Here is a 15,122-nt window from a genome sequence, read left to right as displayed (position 1 = left end):
TTTCGCAAGATGCTTCTTGCTTCCTCAGGAACGTACTCCTGTTCTGTTCATGTCAGACTTATAGGGTCTACTTGTTAATGATTGGTCATTTTTGGAAAGTGATTACTTTCAAATGTATATACCATTGTGGTATATACACCTTCTGGTGATGCACACATGAATAACTTCTTGCTGTGCACTTTGCTTTTAATGTTAAATTAACAGAGACCTGCTCTCTAAACATCGGCCAACTTATTCGGCATCAAGTGAAAAAGCGAAGTTTAAATACTTTACACTCCTCCCACAGCCTTAGCTTGATGGACAGGTGACACTCCCACCTTGCGTTTAAAAAGGAGTTCTCTACAGGTGTTCTGCTTGACTGCTTTCACTGCAGACACACCATGTCAGCTGCTGTTAGCTGTGGAAAAGACACTTCTAAAACACTTCAAAATATGTAAGTTAAATCACAATCTATACTATTATATTGTCACACATATGTCCTCCACCTGTATATCTTTCAACTAGGTGCATGGCTGCACAAATTTGTAATGTCAGCTGAATACCTAATTCCTCTCTTACAGGCCTGTGGTAAACCACTCCCTTTGTCACAACATATACATCAAAAGATGAAAATTAAGATATCAGATAATCTAAATATTATGCTTATTAAACAGATGGTCGAGTTACCTTGAACCCAGTGCAGATTACATAAACTGGATTCATTTATTTACATAAAATCAAAACCTCATGTTATAAATAGATCAAACACATCATGGCAATCCTCAAACAATAAAAAAACCACTGTTATATAAATGGAAACAGTTTTCAGAGTTTAGTCAATTTGGATTGTGCTTGGACAGTGTGAATTACCTGTGGTTACCTGGATGGTAGGTGAGTCTACCAATTCAGATCCTTAGTTCTGAATTGGGGACAGAAGTTCCACATTTTTTATACATATTTTATGTTTGCATATTGATTAAAATATTTTTTTTATTTTACTGTATATGGTTTTAAGTTTTGTGCATCTATATGCCAAATACCAAATTCACTGGCATATCCTTTTTTTTTTATATCATTATTACATACCCCTCTGATGGGAAATTCCAAATCATTGGATTCAAGGTTTATATTATCATCATTACATGTGAGTGCAATCACGTACATCACTGTTGTACACTTGTTATAACAGTACTTCACTATATGTGTTCTTTCCTTTTTGGGGTGGGTTGAAGACTAATACTCATCACCTAAATTGCAGGACACAGAACTCTGTCACACTGGGACATTTTAAAACAATTTGTCAAATAACATTCATTGTTATATGTGGGGCCATGCAGATTTGGCTATTATTTGTGTTTATATTTATATATTTGTATATGTTTATATTGCATTGCACTTTCCCCACTAGTTCCATGTTAGTGATTAGCACTGATACCACTGTTTTTAATATAGAAAAGTAGTTCGAACAGCTTTAATTGTGTAATATATATATATATATATATATATATATATATATATATATATATATATATATATATATATATATATATATTGTGGCAAAGAGGGATATTTGCCACAGTTCCCTGTAAGGGAACAGGTAGGAACACAGTTAGTCTGCAGCAGCAGGCTGCAGACAGGGTTAAGTTTTTCCTAGGTTTCTCTTTGAGCACACACACAGGTGTTTCACATGGGTGTGATTGGTTTGCTGTTATCTGTTTGTAGTGCTTGGGGTGGAGGATAAAGACACTGTCTGTATGTGTGGGTGGGACCACCGATGCCAGTAAGTGGCCGGCAAGCAGACAGTGAAGTAATGTCTAGCCAGATGTAGGTGGTGGGGATTTTCGTGTACTGTTACTGGATATGATTGCTGTACCAGCATTGGAGCTGTTTTACTATCCTGACTTGAGATTAAAATGTAAATCTTGACTCTTCTTTTGGCTAAACTCAAGTGTAGTGTCTAATCTGTTAAGGTTGGATCGGGAAGCCTTGAATGGGCAGGTCTCCTTGGTCTGATGCCAGAAGGCCGGTTGTGTTTGGAGCCCGAGGTGCCTGTGCCTCCGGGGGACAGGCCCCGTACGTGACTTTAAAGTGCAGTGGTGGTGGGACTGGAAGCCTCACCTTGCACAACCCCGGCGTAAAGGGGACTGCCCGAAACATGAAGCAGAGGCGCTCCCGAAGACCCATGTATATAAATTATGGAATGTATATAAATATGGAATGTATATAAATAGAATTTATATGTTATATTAGTGAAGTGTAAGAAATATGTAAAACAGACAGTTTAGATAGGCCAATAGCTGGCCGTCCCACACAAGTCAGTATGTATAACTGACATGGATGCAGATTTGGTTGCCAAAACCACATATGTCTTTACAAGACAATACAAATAAAAGTCCACGTTCTGAAAAATTAAGTGGACAGAATTTGGCACTGGCAAAGAATACATGTGTACTAGAGATGAGCGCACTCGGATTTCTGAAATCCGAGCCCACCTGAACGTTGCCGATCCGAGTCGGATCCGAGACAGATCCGGGTATTGGCGCCAAATTCAAATCTGAAACCGAGGCTCTGACTCATAATCCCGGTGTCGGATCTCGCGATACTCGGATCCTAAAAATTCCCCGCTAGTCGCCGCCATCTTCACTCGGGCATTGATCAGGGTAGAGGGAGGGTGTGTTAGGTGGTTCTCTGTCCTGCTGTATCTCGTGCTGTTCAGTTCTGTGCTGTTCAGTTCTGTGCTGTGCTGTGCTGTGCTGTGCTGTGCTGTGCTGTGCTCAGTCCAGTGGTGCTGTGTGCTGTGCTCTGTCCTTCTGAGTTCAGTGGTGCTGCTGGGTCCTGTGCTGTGTCCTGTTCAGTCTAGTGGTGCTGTGTCCTGTGCTCTGTGCTTCTAAGGGCATAGTTATTTCCCCATTATTACCAAGTGTTTAAATAAATAAAAAAAAGTTATTCAAAAAAATACAAAAAACTAATTTAATTTTTTTTTAATTACAACAAAATTTGCACAACCAATCCTGCAGTATAAGCCCATTGGTACTGCAATATTACCAAGTTCACACATTCAGCAGTAAAAGTCCAGTGGTACTGCAATATTACAAAGTTCACACATTCTGCAGTATCAGTCCAGTGGTGCTGTGTCCTGTGCTCTGTCCTGCTGAGTTTAGTGGTGCTGCTGGGTCCTGTGCTGTGTCCTGTTCAGTCCAGTGGTGCTGTGTCCTGTGCTCTGTGCTTCTAAGGGCATAGTTATTTCCCCATTATTCCCAAGTTTTTAAAAAATTAAAAAATAGTTATAAAAAAAATAATAATAATTATAACCAAATTTGCACAACCAATCCTGCAGTATAAGCCCATTGGTACTGCAATATTACCAAGTTCACACATTCAGCAGTAAAAGTCCATTGGTACTGCAATATTACCAAGTTCACACATTCTGCAGTATCTTGTGCTAAATATAATGGAGACCAAAAATTTGGAGGATAAAGTAGGGAAAGATCAAGACCCACTTCCTCCTAATGCCACTAGTCATAACATAGACGATGAAATGCCATCAACGTCGTCTTCCAAGCCCGATGCCCAATCTCGTAGTACAGGGCATGTAAAATCCAAAAAGCCCAAGTTAAGAAAAAGTAGCAAAAAGAGAAACTTAAAATCATCTGCGGAGAAACGTTAAGTTGCCAATATGCCATTTACGACACGGAGTGGCAAGGAACGGCTTAGGCCCTGGCCCGTGTTCATGACTAGTGGTTCAGCTTCACCCACGGATCTTATCCCTCCTCCTCCTCCCCCCCCCCTACAAAAAATTGAAGAGAGTTATGCTGTCAGCAACAAAACAGCAAACAACTCGGCCTTCTAAAGAGAAATTATCACAAATTCCCAAGGCGAGTCCAAGGGTGTCGGTGGTTGTCAAGCCTGACCTTCCCATCACTGTACGGGAAGAGGTGGCTCGGGAGGAGCCTATTGATGATGTAGCTGGCGCTGTGGAGGAACTTGATGATGAGGATGGTGATGTGGTTATTGTAAATGAGGCACCAGGGGGGGAAACAGCTGATGTCCATGGGATGAAAAAGCCCATCGTCATGCCTGGTCAGAAGACCAAAAAATGCACCTCTTCGGTCTGGAGTTATTTTTATCCAAATCCGGACAACCAATGTATGGCCATATGTAGCTTATCTAAAGCTCAAATAAGCAGGGGTAAGGATCTTGCCCACCTAGGAACATCCTCCCTTATACGTCACCTGAATAACCTTCATAGTTCAGTGGTTAGTTCAGGAACTGGGGCTAGGACCCTCATCGGTACAGGGACACCTAAATCCCGTGGTCCAGTTGGATACACACCAGCAACACCCTCCTCGTCAACTTCCTCCACGATCTCCATCAGATTCAGTCCTGCAGCCCAAGTCAGCAGCCAGACTGAGTCCTCCTCAATACGGGATTCATCCGAGGAATCCTGCAGCGGTACGCCTACTACTGCCACTGCTGCTGTTGCTGCTGTTAGTTGGTCATCTTTCCAGAGGGGAAGTCGTAAGACCGCTAAGTCTTTCACAAAACAATTGACCGTCCAACAGTCGTTTGCCATGACCACAAAATACGATAGTAGTCACCCTATTGCAAAGCGTATAACTGCGGCTGTAACTGCAATGTTGGTGTTAGACGTGCGCCCGGTGTCCGCCATCAGTGGAGTGAGATTTAGAGGGTTGATGGAGGTATTGTGTCCCCGGTACCAAATCCCGTTGAGATTCCACTTCACTAGGCAGGTGATACCAAAAATGTACAGAGAAGTACGATCAAGTGTCCTCAGTGCTCTAAAAAATGCGGTTGTACCCACTGTCCACTTAACCACGGACATGTGGACAAGTGGTTCTGGGCAAACTAAGGACTATATGACTGTGACAGCCCACTGGGTAGATGCATCCCCTTCTGCAGCAACAGCTGCATCAGTAGCAGCATCTTCAAAATGGCTGCCCGTGCAAAGGCAGGCAACATTGTGTATTACAGGCTTTAATAAGAGGCACAACACTGACAACATATTAAAAAAACGGAGGGAAATTATCTCCCAGTGGCTTACCCCACTTAGACTCTCATGGGGATTTGTGGTGTCAGACAATGCCAGTAACATTGTGCGGGCATTAAATATGGGCAATTTCCAGAACGTCCCATGTTTTGCCCACACCATTAATTTGGTGGTGCAGCATTACCTCAAGAGTGACAGGGGTGTGCAGGAGATGCTTGCGGTGGCGCGCAAAATTGCTGGACACTTTCGGCATTCAGCCAGTGCCTACCGCAGACTAGAGGCACATCAAAAAACCATGAACCTGCCCTGCCATCACCTCAAACAAGAGGTTGTGAGGCGCTGGAACTCCACCCTCTATATGCTGCAGAGGATGGAGGAGCAGCAAAAGGCCATTCAGGCCTACACAGCCACCTACGACATAGGCAAAGGAGTGGGGATGTGCCTGAGTCAAGCAAGCGCAGTGGAGACTGATTTCCGTGTTGTGCAAGTTTCTGCAGCCATTTGAACTTGCCACACGAGAAGTCAGTTCCGACACTGCCAGCTTGAGTCAGGTGATTCCCCTGATCAGGCTCTTTGCAGAAGCAGCTGGAGAAAGTGAGGGAGGAGCTGGTAAGCCATTGCGATTACACCAAGCATGTAGCTCTTGTGGATGTAGCCCTTCGTATGCTTTGCCCGGATCCGAGGGTGGTCACTCTTTTAAAGTCAGAGGAATACATTCTGGCCACCGTGCTCGATCCTCGGTTTAAAGCGTATGTTGTGTCTCTGTTTCCGGCGGACACAAGTCTACTGCGGTGCAAAGACCTGCTGGTCAGGAGATTGTCCTCTGAAGAGGACCGTGACATGCCAACAGCTCCACCCTCATTTTCTTCCACATCTATGGCTGCGAGGAAAAAGCTCAGTTTTCCTAAAAGAGGCACTGGCGGGGATGCTGATAACATCTGGTCCGGACTGAAGGACCTGCCAACCATTGCAGACATGTCTACTCTCGCTGCATTGGATGCTGTCACAAAATGGTGGAGGATTACTTTGCTGACACCATCCAAGTAGACATGTCAGACAGTCCATATTGTTACTGGCAGGAAAAAAAGGCAGTTTGGAAGCCCCTGTACAAACTTGCTCTATTTTACCTGAGTTGTCCCCCCTCCAGTGTGTACTCGGAAAGAGTTTTTAGTGCAGCGGGGAACCTGGTCAGTGAGCGGCGAAGGAGGTTGCTTCCTCAGAACGTTGAAAAAATGATGTTTATAAAAATGAATAATCAATTCCTCAATAAGGTACAGCACTGCCCTCCAGATAGTACAGAGGGACCTGTGGTTGTGGAGTCCAGCGGGGACGAATTGATAATGTGTGATGAGGAGGAAGTACACACTGTAGGGGGAGAGGAATCAGAGGTTGAGGATGAGGACGACATCTTGCCTCAGTAGAGCCTGTTTAGTCTGTACAGGGAGAGATGAATAGCTTTTTTGGTGTGGGGGCCCAAACAAACCAATCATTTCAGCCAAAGTTGTTTGGTAGGCCCTGTTGCTGAAATGATTGGTTTGTTAAAGTGTGCATGTCCTATTTCAACAACATAAGGGTGAGTGGGAGGGCCCAAGGACAATTCCATCTTGGAACTTTTTTTTTTACATTATATGACCAATCAACAGTCGTTTGCCATGTTCAAAAAGTAAAACCAAATTGCAACAAATTCAATAAATTAAACCAAAAGTAAAATGCCCTGTCATAATTTAAAACAAGAGGTATTGACGTGCTCTAGAACTACTGTATTGTTGTTTATATTTTATAAACACTACACTTGAAAGCTTGAGTCTTTCAATGAAAAAGTAACTCTCCATTGCACGAATATTTGCAACAGGTACAATTTTAGGGTTAAGAAAGTCAACAAATAACACTTCAACGCTGTCTGTCTTTATAAACACTACACTTGGAAGTTGGAGGAGGTATTGTGGCCCCGGCACCAAATTTACTACTGGGGCCACTCCACTGTGCAGTCCATATTTAGGTGTATCAGATATTAAACAACGGTGACAGTTGATGCCCAATTTTTAAATTATATTGTTGGCGCTGTAAAAAATTGTGTTCCGGGCACACCACACTACACAGTCCATACCCTTTTTTGGTGGAATTCTGACCCGTGGAGGGTTTTTTAATTATATTGTGGCCTCGGTACCAAATTGTGTACCGGGGCCACCACACTACGCAGTCAAGAAAGATAGATGCGTATCATAGATAAAGTACATTCAGTGTTGTGGGGCAAATCGAAAAATATTCAAAATGCACTGTCATTATCAAAAACAAGAGGTTTTGACACGCTGAAACTCCAACATGTATATGATGGAGAGGATGGAGGAGCAGCCGTATGTGCAGTGTAATGCAGACCTGTTGAAGGTTTTCTATATATTATATTGTGGTGGCCAGTTGCCAGTCCTCTACGCAGTCCATATACTATTTTTGGGTGTAATTCAGACCTGTTGAAGGTTTTCTCTATATTTTATTGTGGTGCCCAGTGCTCACTACTCTACGCAGTCCAGATACTATTTTTGGGTATAATTCAGACCTGTTGAAGGTTTTTTATATATTTTATTGTGGTGCCCAGTGCCCACTACTCTACGCAGTCCAGATACTATTTTTGGGTGTAATTCAGACCTGTTGAAGGTTTTCTCTATATTATATGGTGGTGGCCAGTGGCCAGTCCTCTACGCAGTCCAGATACTATTTTTGGGTGTAATTCAGACCTGTTGAAGGTTTTCTATATATTTTATTGTGGTGCCCAGTGCCCACTACTCTACGCAGTCCAGATACTATTTTTGGGTGTAATTCAGACCTGTTGAAGGTTTTCTATATATTATATTGTTGTGGCCAGTCCTCTACGCAGTCCAGATACTATTTTTGGGTGTAATTCAGACCTGTTGAAGGTTTTCTATATATTTTATTGTGGTGCCCAGTGCCCACTACTCTACGCAGTCCAGATACTATTTTTGGGTGTAATTCAGACCAGTTGATGGGTTTTTAATTATATTGTGGGGAACACTCCTCTACGCAGTCCAGAAAGATACCTCGTTGCAACGTTTTGTACTAAAAAAAAAAAATATTGTGAGGTGTTAGGTGTTCAGAATAGCCTTTAAATTAGTGGAAATGATTGTTATTGAATGTTATTGAGGTTAATAATAGCGTAGGAGTGAAAATAAGCCCAAAAACTTGATTTTTACACTTTTTAGTTTTTTTTCAAAAAAAATCCGAATCCAAAACCTTAAATCCGAACCAAAACCTTTCGTCAGGTGTTTTGCGAAACAAATCCGAACCCAAAACATCGCGAAAATCCGGATCCAAAACACAAAACACGATACCTCAAAAGTCGCCGGTGCACATCCCTAATGTATACAGGGAGATATGATGGCTTAAGATTTACGCTATGTGATGGAGTTAGAGAACCTTATAGACTGGTTAATTATTTTTTTTAATTAAATCAGAGAAACCAAATGCAATCATGGCAGAGTTACAAAATCCGTCATTAAGATGAGAGTGGACACAAAACCTCAACTACGGACAGCGGCATTAGTAAACATTTAATAGATGATGAGAGGGCACAATGTTAAATGGTGAAAGTCAAGATGGCATTGTCCTTGGGCCCACACACCCATATTTTGAAAAGGACACGTACATTACCCAATCACTTCAGTGACAGGGATTGCCACATTTGTGGCTGAAGTGTTTGCTTTGTTTGGGCCTCCACAACACCCAACATTTTGGTTGTTGGACTGGAGAATAGACAGGGATGTTAACAAATGAATCATGGTCATTTGGATAACAGCTTTCACTGGTCATCTTCCTCAATGGTGACAAATAACAATGTTATCATCACCCTCACCCCGGGGGCGTGGTTTAGCAACCATTCTGAATGGTCGCATGCTAGAGAGGCTCTCCCGCTACCTCCGTTTTAACCCGATTTTTCGGGACCATCTAGTCCCAAAGAAAGAGAGCAGCCATTGCGGGGAAAGATTGGGGCATTTGCCACCTACATATTGGTGGCGCCATTGATGTGACCGGTGGGACCGGAGCAAGTGAGCCCCCTGTGCCTGTGTGGCGCCGCTGTATTAGCTGGGTTCGCGGGACCTCTGGAGAGCTAACCACCTATTAATAAGAACAAGGCTCCTCTGACTAGGCTGGGCTGTGTCATGCAAAGAAACTCCCTCAATAGCCAGCTCATCATGTGCACGGCTGCGGGCGGCGATGTGAGGGACTGGACGGGACCCGCGATCCCTGTGAAGAGGAACAATCCCCCAGTCTAGAGCTGCCTCTGTGTGGATCCTCTGAATACCAGGAGCAATGTGTCAGGGCAAAGTCTCGTGGACCGGCAACACCGGAAGTCGCAGACGCCATTGCTGCTTTTTTTTTACGGTGCCTCATGTGCCGAGCTTCATATCTTCCTGCAGGCTCCAGTAACTGTCACTGTCACCTGCCCCCTGTATCGGCAAGCAGTAGCTCTACCTGGAAATCACCTGAAATTTACTTTACAGCGAACTGTGTGCACCCTTTCTTTCAAGTGCCTCATCTCCACCTGTGTGTGGGTTGACAATCTGATTGAACATACCAGACGGAACACAAATCCCTAGTGTGAGAACCTGCTGCCACCCAGCGGCCACTCACGCAAATTACACTGTCCTTATATTATATTTTCAATTCTATTATCTGTGATATGCTGGTGTTCTGAGCAATACTTCAATATCCCAGCAGAGAGAAATCCGATGTAAACCCTCAATGGGTCTCTGAGCCTGAGGGGCTCAATCAGCAATATTATGAAAAGGCAGACAAAGCTGACTCAATGCTTGCTAACAAACTGCGACAGAGAAAATCTCGAGGACAGATTACAAAACTTAAAAAATCTCCAAATTTTCAGCCTATGTATGACCCGGTGCAAATTGTTTGAGGATTTCATGATTATTACAAAGCATTATATAATCTCCCTGAGACCCACGCCCTCCGTCGAATCTCTTGACGCAGAAATTACATCTTTCTTATCACCTCTTGCACTGCCATATCTCTCGGATACTGACATCACTTTTTTGAACGCGGATATCACCCAGATAGAAAAAATTTCAGCAATAAAGATGATGAAATCATCATCTGCTCCAGGTCCCGATGGATTCACATCGCAATATTATAAAAAATTTGCCAGTGACCTTGCCCCACGCGACAGATTTTTTTTAACAATATCTTAATGGGTTCACCCTTTAATGAGGCAACGACCATGGCCACTATCGTTGTTATACCAAAACCAGCTAAAGATCCTACCTCCTGTGCTAATTACAGACCTATATCTTTATTAAACGTGGACATCAAAATCTATGCCAAAATTTTAGCTAACCGCCTGAACACTCTCCTTCCCTCCCTGATCCACCCAGATAAGGTCGGGTTTATACCAGGCTGCCAAGCTATAGACAACACCAGACGGGCCATTGACCCCATACATTCTATTCGCTCTGGTAAATTACCGTCATTGATTATGGCACTCGATGCTGAAAAAGCGTTTGATCGCATCTCTTGGACCATTATGTCTAGGGTTCTGAGGTCAATGGGTTTCTCGGGTAAGTTTTTAGATGGCCTATTAGCTTTAGACCAATCTCCCAAATCAACAGTAGGGGCCAACGGAATCGCTTCTTCCCCTTTTTCAATTTCTAATGGAACAAGGCAAGGATGCCCCCTTTCACCTTTAATTTTCACTCTTTTAATTGAACCATTAGCAGCAAAAATTCGATCTATAGGGCAATACACAGAGTTAAAACAGGGAAATCCGAACATAAAATATCATTATATGCCGACGATATTCTTTTGACTCTCTCGGATCCCGCTGTTTCGCTCCCCCCCCCCTTCTTGCAGACATCAAAACTTACAGTTACATTTCGGGATACAAAATAAACCCTCAAAAAACAGAAATTTGTGACTTCTATCTCATAGATACTATTAGACTTTCTCTCACTCAACAATTCCCCTTCAAATGGCACCAAAAAAAATATAAAATATTTAGGTATCTGTATAACTAAACAATATAGTCAGTTTTTCCAAGCTAATTACCCAAAACTACAATCCCAAATTAAATTGGATTTAGAAACCTGGAACAAAAATCTAATTTCCTGGATAGGACGTATATCTCTTTCAAGCCCTTCCTGTATGTTTTCAAATTTTTCCAACATTATACCTCACAATTTAAATGGGGTAGAAAACGTCCGAGAGTCCAGCTCCTCGTCCTACAGAGATCGACACGGGATGGTGGTTTGGGGGTTCCCAACTTTAAAAGCTATTTTTTGACAGCGCAACTTGCCCAATGCACTTTATGGAATTCTGTGGGCTCCTCCAGAGTTTGGGTCTCGATCGAAAGCTTGGGGATTTCCTCCGCTTCCTCTCTCCTGTGGCTCCCTCGCACTAAACGTCCAAGGCCCGTTCTTTACCACCCAATTGTATCGCATTCGCTTTCTCTTTGGGATCGAGCAAACACAAAGTTTAATCTGGCACCGGCTTCTAGTCCAATCGTTCCTCTCTTTGATAACCCTGATTTTCCACCAGGTCGTATAATCTTGTCCTTTGATTTTTGGAAAAGGAACGAGGTTTACTATCTTAATGGTATCACTACAGATACTTCTTTTCCCTCATTTGAAGACCTAAAAACTAAGTTCAATATTCCCAACACTTTTTTCCCCCCAATACTTGCAACTGAGAAATTTTCATTCCACCACCAAATTATCTTTAAGAGTCAGGCCGTTGACCTCTTTCGAGTCACTTTTCCTCCAGCGATCCTCTACCAATGGCCTTATATTTCTGCTATATGGGCAGTTGAGAGTCCCTGACTCAGACATCCGGGAATCTCATGAGCGAGCTTGGGAGGAGGATTTGGGAGGCCCCCCGGATATTGAAGATTGGGATGAAATAAAGTCCAACACTGCCTCTAGCTCAATCTGCGTGAAGCTGAAAGAAAAGGCCTATAAGCTTCTTTACCGATGGTACTTGGTCCCATCCAAATTACAAAAAATCTTTCCGGATTCATCCAGCTCATGTTGGAGAGGATGTTTGTCAGAAGGGTCCTTGCTCCATATTTGGTGGCAATGCCCCAAACTTGAACTACGGAACTTTGCGTCTCAGATTCTGCAGATTGACATCCCGGTCTCTCCCAGATTTTTCCTTCTCCCACGTGGAATTCCATCTGCTAACAGACACTAAACAAAAATGTTCCGTCACATAGTATCTGCTGCACTGTGTCAAATTGCCGCTAACTAGAAACAACCCACCGCGCCCACTATGCAGACAATAATTAATAGAGTTTGGCACTCATACAAAATGGAGTTTGTGACATGCATATTGCGTAATACTTATAAATCATTTAATAAATTCTGGGCGCCATGGATATAATTTTTTCAAATTCAAACTCCTTTTGGCTCGTGACTTCAGTATAACAGTCCACTTGATACCCCTCACCTCTCCCCCCCTTCCTCTCTTCGATACTTTCTTTTCCTTTCTTCTATTGGCGGCTTGCCACACCGCCCCCTAATCTATCCTGCTCACTTTCTGCTGGCTAACTTCTCTTTTCTGTCTCTTCTCTCTTCTATATTTAAAGAAAAATTTGGTCAATACCTCAACTCTTCTTTGTATGATATATACTGAATGTATTAGTCCTTGTACATGCACATACCGTCTGTAACCTAATCTGTCTCAGACTGATGCTCTTTGTTGACCTTTGCAAAAATAAAATCTTTAAAAGAAAAAGAAGATACACCAAGTAGGTACCTGTTAGACAGCATGTATGACACAATGGAGAGGATCAGCAGCAACACATTGGAGAGGGCCAGCAGCAACACATTGGAGAGGGCCAGCAGCAACACATTGGAGAGGGCCAGCAGCAACACATTGGAGAGGGCCAGCAGCAACACATTGGAGAGGGCCAGCAGCAACACATTGGAGAGGGCCAGCAGCAATACATTGGCCAAAATTGGTGAACATTTGGACAGTCGTTAAGAGATCATTAAAAAATAAACTGTAAATGACTTAATGCTATAGATAGTAATATAGGATCAATAACAACATTTTATTTATATTTCACAATTTTTAATTAAATCCAGATCCAAAACCTTTCAAGCTTTTCGGGCAAAGCCTGTCCCAAAACCAAAACAAGAAGACGTTTTAGAACCAAAACCACATTCATGCCAAAACACGGGGATCAGCGCATACCTCTAATTATTACACTTTGGAGTTTGACAATTCTTACCTAAGTTCTGTAACTGTTTGTGTCACACACTAGATATATATTATGTCAGATAATTGCAATATTATGTGTTATTTTGCAAGAGCTTTTTAAATAGAGGTGGAAGAAATGTAATTGTGATAGTTAAGTTATATAGTTTTCCTATGTGCTCCAATGATTCAGAGATTTCTTATATAATTACTGGGAGAATTTCTTCAATATAACCACAACAATAATTATGTTATCCCAAAGAAGATGTGGAGGCATTGGGACGATTAATTTGTATTCTCCTATAAGTAACACATTTCAAAAATGGTCTGTCTCACATTCCAATATTATAAGGCTATTATAGAGTAATTGAGTACTCACATGTTTGTGAATTGATTTTAGTCCCTTCATACATTCTAAGAAATTCTTATGTTTCTGTATTTCCATGGAGTGTAACGACCGAACCTTCAGTTCTATAGACATACTAAATAAGTTGTGTCATACATAGCAGTAGATCCTACTTCACATCAATGTGTTTTGTTCTCGGATTAACTCATGCTGCCTGCATTAGTCCTTTTAAAATGATTTTCTCATACATATTTGCACCTACTAACTTAGTAAATCATAAATGTAAGTGACCTATTAAGGAGTGTTTTTAATTATAAAATTACATACAATAAACAATTCTTATAACCTCATTTAATCAAATATACTTAGTGTGGAATTAAACAAAATAATAAAACAATAATAAGGAAAAATAACTTTAATACATAGTTATTGGATTCTGTTTTCCAGATCCAGTACAGTGGAGAAGAATATGTGAGTTGTAAAAAGGATTACTAATGACGTATTCTATTCCATCCACTGTAGACACAGCCTTGTGGTGTATAATCTTCAATTGGTGTCACCGGTGGGTTTTATCACTTCAGTCTTCATGTGGTGAATGAACACAAAGCATGTCATAAAGAATACGACTACAGCTATGATAGAACGTATTATGTTCAATGTTGTATGAAATGTCTGTTGTTCCTGTTGTTTCCTTCTGAAAGAAGAATCTGTGACATACAAGAGTATGATAATAAGTAAATCAAGGACCAGAAGAGTACCAAGCGTAGATGGGCACATTTACTTTTAACACCTTTTTTTTTTAGCTAGGATCTCTGGTACTTGGTAGCTACCAAGACTTAATGCACAAAGACAAAAGAATAAAAATGGAGATCTGAAATGGTTAAGCAAAATCAGCAATGGCAAGATGGGTATCAAATCAGGCGAAGCTAAGCAAAACAGGGAGCAAACCCAGATAGTCAAATATCAACAATATTCTACAAAAGGTATCTATAATCATGCTTCATAGAATAGACAGGTTTAGATGAGTTGTCCAACTTGATTCACTATCTCCAAGAAACTCAACCAACTCACAAGTAGCAGAGCCATAATTTCTGGACCCTTGTTATGAACACATAACATTCAATGGGAAATGGTGTTTTCTAATAACACTGCAGCAGGAAAACAGCTTTTATCTTAATGCTCCGTGTACTTGGCTTCAGAAACTCATTACATGGCGTGTCTTAACTTTCTTTTTTTTTTTCTTTTGAAAAAACATTCACTAGTAACAAAACTTTTACAAACACATCTATCTGGCTGGGATTACATTTATGTTTATTTTGCTAGAGAACTCACCAATTTGAATACTTTCCAGTTCACCATAAGAATGATTTATTTTTCTAACATATTTTCTAATTGCAATTCCCTGGACTGAAATAGCTAATGTTAAATAAACATTTTAAACGTCAATTATATTTTCAGGACAGGATTTTACAATTGGATTATAATTGTAATAAATAGGAGCAAATCATTGAGTTATGGGGGGAAGGTGCTCACCTGTCACCTCCCATGTACAGTAATGAGATTACATGTATG

The 15,122-nt window shown here is 41.6% G+C and overlaps 1 protein-coding gene and 1 long non-coding RNA gene across 3 annotated transcripts in view; one reads left to right on the top strand and one right to left on the bottom strand.

The window, feature by feature from the left end:
• LOC142108892 (uncharacterized) overlaps positions 1-14,854 on the top strand; it is a 126,023-nt gene extending 111,169 nt beyond the window's left edge. The window contains exon 3 of the long non-coding RNA XR_012680244.1: positions 13,998-14,854. This is a non-coding gene — a long non-coding RNA (uncharacterized LOC142108892). The remainder of the gene's footprint in view (positions 1-13,997) is intronic.
• The window catches only part of LOC142108891 (SLAM family member 9-like), a 101,617-nt gene that overhangs the window by 68,950 nt on the left and 17,545 nt on the right, over positions 1-15,122 (bottom strand). The window lies entirely within an intron of this gene.

Source organism: Mixophyes fleayi, chromosome 12 (assembly GCF_038048845.1).
Source record: "Mixophyes fleayi isolate aMixFle1 chromosome 12, aMixFle1.hap1, whole genome shotgun sequence".
In the NCBI taxonomy this organism is placed as follows: Eukaryota; Metazoa; Chordata; class Amphibia; order Anura; family Limnodynastidae; genus Mixophyes; species Mixophyes fleayi.
This window is presented reverse-complemented; position numbering and strand designations above follow the sequence as displayed.